This window comes from Triticum aestivum, chromosome 7B (genome assembly GCF_018294505.1).
Source record: "Triticum aestivum cultivar Chinese Spring chromosome 7B, IWGSC CS RefSeq v2.1, whole genome shotgun sequence".
Lineage (NCBI taxonomy): Eukaryota > Viridiplantae > Streptophyta > Magnoliopsida > Poales > Poaceae > Triticum > Triticum aestivum.
This window is the reverse complement of record NC_057813.1, coordinates 66,011,314-66,020,370: the sequence shown is the minus strand read 5'-3', so window position 1 is coordinate 66,020,370 and position 9,057 is coordinate 66,011,314.

The following is a 9,057-nucleotide window of genomic DNA, read 5'->3' as shown; positions in this document are numbered from 1 at the left end:
TGTCTTGTCATCCACTCCCACGATGTTTCTCTTCCCAAAAAGAACTATGTGCCGCTTTGGCTCATCGTACGATGCATTCGCTTCCTTATCTTTTCTTTTTCTTGGCTTGGTAGACATGTCCTTCACATAGAAAACCTGTGCCACATCATTGGCTAGGACGAATGGTTCGTCTGCATACGCAAGATTGTTGAGATCCACTGTTGTCATTCCGTACTGCGGGTCTTCCGTTACCCCGCCTCGTGTCATATTGACCCATTTGCACCGAAACAAAGGGACCTTTAAACCACGTCGATAGTCAAGTTCCCATATGTCCTGTATATAACCATAATATGTTTCCTTTCCCGTCTTGGTTTCTGCATCAAAGCGGACACCACTGTTTTGGTTGATGCTCTTCTTATCTTGGGCGATCGTGTAAAATGTATTACCATTTATCTCGTACCCTTTGAAAGTCATTATATTCGAAGATGGTAACTGAGACAGCAAGTACAGGTCATCTTCAATAGAGGTGTCATGCATGGTACGTGTCTGCAACCAGCTGGCGAAACTCCTGGTTTGTTCACGTGTAATCCAGTCATCAGACCGCTCCGGGTGTTTGGAGCATAGCAAATTCTGGTGTTCATCCATATACGGAGCCACCAAGGCGGAATTCTGTAGAACTGTGTAGTGTGCTTCAGTGAGAGAATGTCCGTCCATACATATTATTTGTTTCCCTCCTAGCGTGCATTTTCCATCCAGTCTGCCCTTATGCTGCGATTCAGGAACACCAATCGGCTTAAGGTCAGGAATAAAGTCAATACAAAACTCAATGACCTCCTCATTTTGATGGCCCTTGGAGATGCTTCCTTCTGGCCTAGCACGGTTATGAACATATTTCTTTAAGACTCCCATGAACCTCTCAAAGGGGAACATATTGTGTAGAAATATAGGACCCAAAACGTTAATCTCTTCGCACAGGTGAACTAGGACGTGTGTCATGATGTTGAAGAAGGATGGTGGGAACACCAACTCGAAACTGACAAGACATTGCACCAAATCATTCTGTAACCTTGGTATGATTTCTGGATCGATTACCTTCTGAGAGATTGCATTGAGAAATGCACATAGCTTCACAATGGCTAATCGAACGTTTTCCGGTAGAAGCCCCCTCAATGCAACCGGAAGCAGTTGCGTCATAATCACGTGGCAGTCATGAGACTTTAGGTTCTGGAACCTTTTCTCTGCCATGTTTATTATTCCCTTTATATTCGACGAGAAGCCAGACGGTACCTTAATACTGAGCAGGCATTCAAAGAAGATTTCCTTTTCTTCTTTGGTAAGAGCGTAGCTTGCATGACCCTGATGTATGCCGTCTTCTCCGTGCATACGTTGCTGGTCCTCCCGTGCCTCGGGTGTATCTTTTGTCTTCCCATACACGCCCAAGAAGCCAAGCAGGGTCACGCAAAGATTCTTCGTCACCTGCATCACGTCGATTGCGGAGCGGACCTCTAGGTCTTTCCAATATGGCAGGTCCCAAAATATAGATTTCTTCTTCCACATGGGTGCGCGTCCGTCAGCGTCCTTTGGAACAGGTTGTCCGCCAGGACCCTTTCCAAATATCACCTTCAAATCCTTGACCATATCATGTACATCACCACCAGTACGGTGGCGAGGCTTCGTCCGGTGATCCGCCTCACCTTTGAAATACTTGCCTTTCTTTCTTACGGGATGCCTGCTCGGAAGAAATCGACGATGTCCCAGGTACACATTCTTCTTACAACTATTCAAATATATATTGTCGGTATCATCCAAACAGTGCGTGCATCCGTGGTATCTCTTGTTTGTCTGTCCTGAAAGGTTACTGAGAGCAGGCCAATCATTGATGGTCACGAACAACAATGCCTTTAGGTCAAATTCTTCATGTTTGTGCTCATCCCATGCACGTACACCTGTTCCATTCGACAGTTGTAAGAGTTCTTCAACTAATGGCCTTAGGTACACATCAATATCGTTGCCAGGTTGTTTAGGGCCTTTGATGAGCACTGGCATCATAATGAACTTCCGCTTCATGCACAACCAAGGAGGAAGGTTATACAAACATAGAGTCACAGGCCAGGTGCTATGGTTGCTGCTCTGCTCCCCAAAAGGATTAATGCCATCTGCGCTTAGACCAAACCATACGCTCCTTGCGTCATCTGCAAACTCCTTCCCGTACTTTCTTTCGATTTTTCTCCACTGCGACCCGTCAGCGGGTACTCTCAACTTTCCGTCTTTCTTACGGTCTTCTCTGTGCCATCGCATCGCCTTGGCATGCTCTTTGTTTTGGAACAAACATTTTAACCGTGGTATTATAGGAGAATACCACATCACCTTGGCAGGAATCTTCTTCCTGGGGCGCTCGCCCTCGACATCACCATGCTCATCGCGGCTGATCTTATAGCGCAATGCACCACATACCGGGCAAGCGTTCAAATCCTCGTACTCACCGCGGTAGAGGATGCAATCATTAGGGCATGCATGTATCTTCTGCACCTCTAACCCTAGAGGGCAGACAACCTTCTTTGCTTCGTACGTACTCTCGGGCAATTCGTTGTCCTTTGGAAGCATATCCTTTATCATTACCAGCAACTTTCCAAATTCCTTGTCAGATATACCATTCTCTGCCTTCCATTGCAGCAATTCCAGTGTGGTGCCCAGCTTTTTCTTGTCACCTACGCAATTCGGGTACAACAATTTTTTGTGAACCTCTAACATGCGCTGCAACTTCTTCTTCTCCAAATCACTTGCGCAGTTTCTCTTTGCGTCGGCAATGGCCCGACCTAGATCATCAACGGGCTCATCTGATGCCTCTTCTTCAGCTTCTTCCCGCATTGCCGGCTCAGCTTCTTCCCGCATTACCGGCTTAGCTTCTTCCCCCATTGTTGTATCATCGTATTCAGGGAACCCATGGCCAGGATAGTTGTCGTCGTCCTCTTCTTCTTCGTTGTCTTCCATCATAACCCCTCTTTCTCCGTGCTTGGTCCAAACATTATAGTGGGGCATAAAACCAGACTCAAACAGGTGGACGTGAATGGTTTTTGACGTAGAGTAATTGTGACCATTCTTACAGCCAGCACATGGACAAGGCATAAAACCATCCGCCCGCTTGTTTGCCTCAGCCGCAAGCAGAAAAGTATGCACGCCCTCAACGAACTGGGGAGAGCATCGGTCATCGTACATCCATTGCCGACTCATCTTCATTACACAACACCGAATAGACCAAAACCATGACACTATGTATAACAAATAACGTACGGGTAAGATAATTATTATACGAGTAACTATATATTAAAATCACACAAACATCAATTTTTTATATAAAATTTCATGAACAAGAGGCTCACCACAAGGTGGTGCCGGCGACGGGACGGTGCGGGCGATCGACGGTGGTTACGACGGAGATTTAGAAGGCACTAAGTAAACCACACCTACATATGCAAACTAAGTGTTATTTTAACCTCAAATTGCATATAAATCAAATACTAGCACATATATATATTTCCTCCCAAATTACTAAACTAACAAATTAATAACTATATAAAGCATTGCAAGAGCTAATCTAGCAATGAGAGATGAAAGGACAAAGTTGCTAACCTTTGTGATCATTTGAATGGATGGGGGCCTTCAAATCTTGACAAATTTTGGGCAAAATATGTGATGAGCTCGAGAGGAAGAGGGGAAGAACAGAGAGGAAAGGGGAAAGGGAAAGAACAGAGCGAGCTCGGGTGGACGAAGGGTTTATGTAGGACGACCTTTAGTACCGGTTCGTGTCAAGAACCGGTACTAAAGGTGCTGGAGGGGGCCCAGACTGACAACATCCTGCCACCACTCTCATTAGTACCGGTTCGTGGCACGAACCGGTGCTAAAGGTTAACCACGAACCGGTACTAATGAGAGCGGCCCGGCTAGCCGTTGGAACCGGCACTAATGTATACATTTGTGCCGGCTCAAATACAAACCGGCACTAATGTGCTTCACGTTTGACCCTTTTTCTACTAGTGATGGGGCGTGCGAGGCAGAAGTCACGTACGAGGAAAGAGCGTGTGAGACTGGACAGCATGGCCAGAGGAAGGCACATTGTATGGTTGGGGAGAGGATCTGGGTTGGCGTCGGTCGACCAACACCTTGCACTGCGCAAACTAAAAAGGAAATTTATCGTAGATAAGGGACCAACACCCAGTTTTAGCCACATCATTTTCAATTCAAAAAGACGTTATGCTCCGAACAAAGCTCAGATTCTGTCATGTCCTCTATTAAAGGGCTGGAAGCCCAATGTCATCGTATTCCTAAGGGAATCTTCCGCTTTCCTTATATCCGACATTTCAATTTTGAATAATCAAGTTAATCACTATCTTATTCACTGATCACAAGTTTCTTGTGGCAGCACATATATAAATGGCACTTGCCAGTAAAAACCCCATAAGCTAGCTATTGCCTTGACCTGAACCTTCATAAAGACATGCACCTAAATTTCACAAGAGAAAGGAAAAGCAGTGCTAGTCAGGACACACACGCTTCGTACTCATGGCCATGGCAAATAATTAATAGCCTTCGTTTAGTGAAACACTTTCTTCAAAGACAAAATATAATAAAAGAGATAATGAAACGGTGCACATGCTTCCAGCGAACCATGTTACTCCCTCCGTCTAGATGTGTAAGTCATCTTACGAAAACTAAATAATCCCAAAACACTTAGGCGCGGTGCATTAAATTCTACCTCATTTCTTGTTTCTTGACATATCGATCAATAAGAGATGTGGGGTATGCATGCTTTTAAAGACTTGAGACTACCAAACACGACATGCAGTGGTTAGTTCATTGCATGCAGTGCTATTAATTATCAAATGAATATTAAGTTCTTTCGTTTTCTCCTCCTTCTTGGTCACGGTGCACAACCTAAAATGACTTACTCACCTAGACGAAGAGAGTATATAAGATGGGTAGAGTAGTGTAGACCAAACAACGGTAGTTCTTACAAAGTGAAAGGAAACAACAAAGAGGTACTTCAAACTTTGCCATGGTTCTGATGTGGTCTTCCACCGAGAGTCAAATTGCAACTCGTGAGATTGGGAGATATTGGGAACCGCTTGTATGTGTATTGGTCATCATGACCTTTTTCTTTCCCCTTGTTGCGTGCTTGATGTGAGCTTCTATCGATTGTTGTTCGAAGCTAGGCTAAGTAGCCTTGGCTTGAGGAACGCACTTTTGGGACTCCAGCTGCTTTATGATCATATTGGACTGGGCCACCAAGTCTATAGCTTGAGTCCGGCTCCATATCGATCTTACACTTTGTCGTAACAGTGCTGCTATACACACGACAAATCGTGTGGCTGATGACTGAACGATTCTTACGTGGCAGCGTGAAAAGCAAGCATGTATGCAGGAGCGTAGCTAGGGAGTAAGTATCGTTCGGAGGTCATGCGCGAACTGTCGTCCGTCAAGCAATTTCGTTTTCGTAATGTGATGGATAAATATTTATGTCATATTTTCTAAAGGATTCCACCACACGTTGTACATATGGAATCACGTTGCTTTATAATAAAGGCGGCCGTATGCATCGTTCTGATGCAGAGGCCGGGGTTATGCTCCTTTTCCAAAAAAATAATATGGGATCAGTTCCTGGAATAGCAAATTGGCTTGGACCTCGAATTCTTGTTTCTTTTTTAACTGCAGATTCTTGTTGTTTTGAAACCCCATATCAGTGGATTCTGCTGTGGAAGAGAATCGTTCTACCCCATATACATGCAGATACAGCTCCTCGGTTGATGGATCGATCTCGCCCGCGGCCGTAAGCCCGTAGCTAACTAAAACCCTCGCTGCACACCCCGGATCAGATCCTCCGCTGAACGAACTAACCGACCCTTGCGCACGCCGTATGTCTCCGCGCCTTTTACCCTCACGCGGTGCAGCTGTACGTAGGTGCGAGAAAGAGTGACCGGGCAATTAACAGGACAGCAGATCGACCGATCGATCAAGGAGCTGAGTCCAATGAGCTTGCAAAATCCAAATCCTTCCATGGGAATGAACAAGAAGCAATCTAACTGAAAAAGTAACAAGAAGCCACTTTTTGTGTCATCCCTATGCGATATCCTAGAATCTATCGAAGTTCAAAATTCTGCAACACATGCTAGATGATTGTTTGTGCGTGAAGTACCTCAAGCAAGGGCCTTGGTTATCTCGTTATGAGATCTTTCCGGCTTTATCGTTCTTTTCTCTGGAGACCACATAACCTGACAAAAGTAAATCAACAGATCCCTAATCATTTTGTTGTCGCTTACGTTAAAGATGATGCTCAAATTGAACTTCAGTTTCAGATTTAGTGCTACGCACACACCTGCTGACTATTGGATGTTGGGATTCTAGATTTTTTTTTAGAAAGGAAGGATGTACCCCCGCCTCTGCATCTGGACGATGCATGCAGCCATATTATTAATTATTTACAAAGATCATACAAAGTGATACATCAATAAGTCTGAAGCCACCATCTTGGCAACACCGTTGCTACTCCTATCCCCTTGATGAATGCGTGCCAAATGTCCGGTCCTAATACCAAACAGACATCGCACCAAAGCCTAACATCTAAAGCCGGGTGTCCCATCCAAGCCACTACCAGAATTGAGTCCTACACCGGTCTAGCACACTCCTAGTAAGCACCGCATGCTGCAAGGACCGTCACCTCCATCTTCCCTCGGTCCATCCTCATAGCAGAACTGTGGCACCGACCTTGCCAGACCTCTCCGCCATCAACGCCACCATGACGCCAGACAACTTCCTCCTCCTGCGCGAGTCCATCTCCAAACGCGCCCATCGCCTAACCTCCGCGGCGCCATGCCGCCAGGATCCGCTGTCGGCCTTGCGGTAGATGTAACACCGCTCCTCCTCTTGTCCCCTCCAGCCAGCACGAGCTCCAAAATGATGCCCCCGGGAGGGACAACGACTTCGAAGGTGCCATCACGTCCGATCCGGTAAACCCAGATCTAGGGTTTTCCCCAAAGCTCATACTGTCGCCGCTGCTGGAGCTACGTGGAGCCCACCACCCATCGCATCTCTCGCCGGACCATCTAAGCCTCCCAAGACGGCGCCTGCATGGAGGTTACGACGCGCAGGGCGCCGCCGCCACCCAATCCAGACTGAATTTTGGACTTTCGTCCGGAGGGGTTCGGATGTGGATAGGAGGGACCTCGTCTTCCCCTCCAGGGAGGGTAACAGCGTCGAGGGACGCCGCCGGTGCCGGGCTAGACCAGCCAACCAAAGTTTCCTCCGGTCCCCAACCTATACCACCAAACCTCCGACTGTTCCGGATCCGACATCGAGCCACGAACCGAGACCAGCAGAGATGCAAGTGCCATGGTGATCAACCCACCAGGAAGGATGATCAAGAAGAACAGGCGTCGTAGATCTCCAAGCGCCGGATCTAGCGATCCGACGAGGCCAGTGGCGTAGACCACCACCCTGCGCCGGATCTAGATGGATCCGGCCTAAACATGGCAGTGCCCGCGACCACCCGATCTGAAGACCACGCAACCACCACCTCGCCATGAACTTGCATCCAAGCCGCAGCTGCCGCGCCGCCGCCAAGATGCTCGCCCTCTGCCCATTGACCTCAAAGTTCACCTGAGGAGAATGACCTTCAACAAGCTTGGCAAAGACAGGGGAGCACTGCAGCACATTGATGTCATTGTGAGTTCTTGGCATACCAAAGAATGAGTGCCATATCTAGAGGTTCTGTGTGGCCATTGCCTCAAGTACCACACTGCAACCGCCTTTGGCGCCTTTGTACATCCCCTGCCAAGCAAATGGACAATTTTTCCATTTCCAATGCATGCAGTCGATGCTTCCAAGCATCTCAGGAAATCCTCTTGCTGCATTTTGTGCTAGGATCCGAGCAATGTCTTCAACATTGGGTGATTGCAAGTATTGCGGTCCAAACACTGCCATCACTGCCCTGCAGAACTTGTAGAAACACTCAATGGTCGTGAACTCGGCCATGCACCCATAGTCATCGAGTGAATCACCGGGAGCTCCGTATGCAAGCATCTCATAGCTGTCGTGCACTTCTGGATTGATGTGAATCCAAGTTTGTCGGTGGAATCCTTCTTGCACTTGAAGTAGTTGTCGAACTCCCTGATGGAATTGACGATCCTGACGAAAAGCTTTCGGCTCATCCGATAACGACGCTGAAATACTTTGTCGCCTTGCAGTGTAGCATCGGCGAAGTAGTCGGCGTAGAGCATGCAATAGCCTTATACGATGTCAATTCTTTGCTTTCAGCCGCCCCGGCGCCGAGCCACCTCGCCGTGGCTTTTCATTTCTCATGAGCAGGCCGGCTAGGGCGGTGATGACCATGAGATGCTCCTCGTCCTGGACGTCAGCATCGGCTTCCTCCTCCAGCAGCGCCGCGAGCGCCTCCTCGTTGTCCGAGTCCATCACCGAGCAGACAAATCGCCGAACATCTGGTGGGCATGGTGGGCGCGCAGCCGCCGGTATCCCGCCCTGCGCAGCCGGTGTGCCGGAACACTCGCCCAGGAAGGTGGTGGAGAGGTTGCCGCAACAAAACGTTCTCTCTTTTCCGGCGGGGAATAGCCTATCTAGCGGTGGTGGGCATCGGGCGGCGCCAGGATCGGCAGGGTGGCGGCAGAGCGCGCGGGGGTGGGAGCGAATCTGGACGATTTGTCTTGACTTTTCGCCTGACAGTGTGTCCCAGGCGTGGTTTTCCCTTCCGCCGGAGCCCCCGAGCGCCCCCCAGTGCGCTGGGTTCAGCCTGGGATCGCCGGCCCAAAACGGGTTGAGCCAGCGGATTTCAGTGTCTTGGGGCGCGATTGGGGGGTTTTTTCGGCGTCGGGGCAAAAAAATCACCCTGAGGGTCCCGTTGGGGGCACGGCTGGAGATGCTCTTACTCCCTCTTCTTTTCACATGAGAGGTAACAGTATATACTAGATCTGAGCCATTGATTTCATTAAGTAGTGGGTCTGATTAAATATTACTGTTTTACCTCCCATGTGAAAAGTGGGGGTAAGAGGGACCATGTTAAAATTGCTCGTC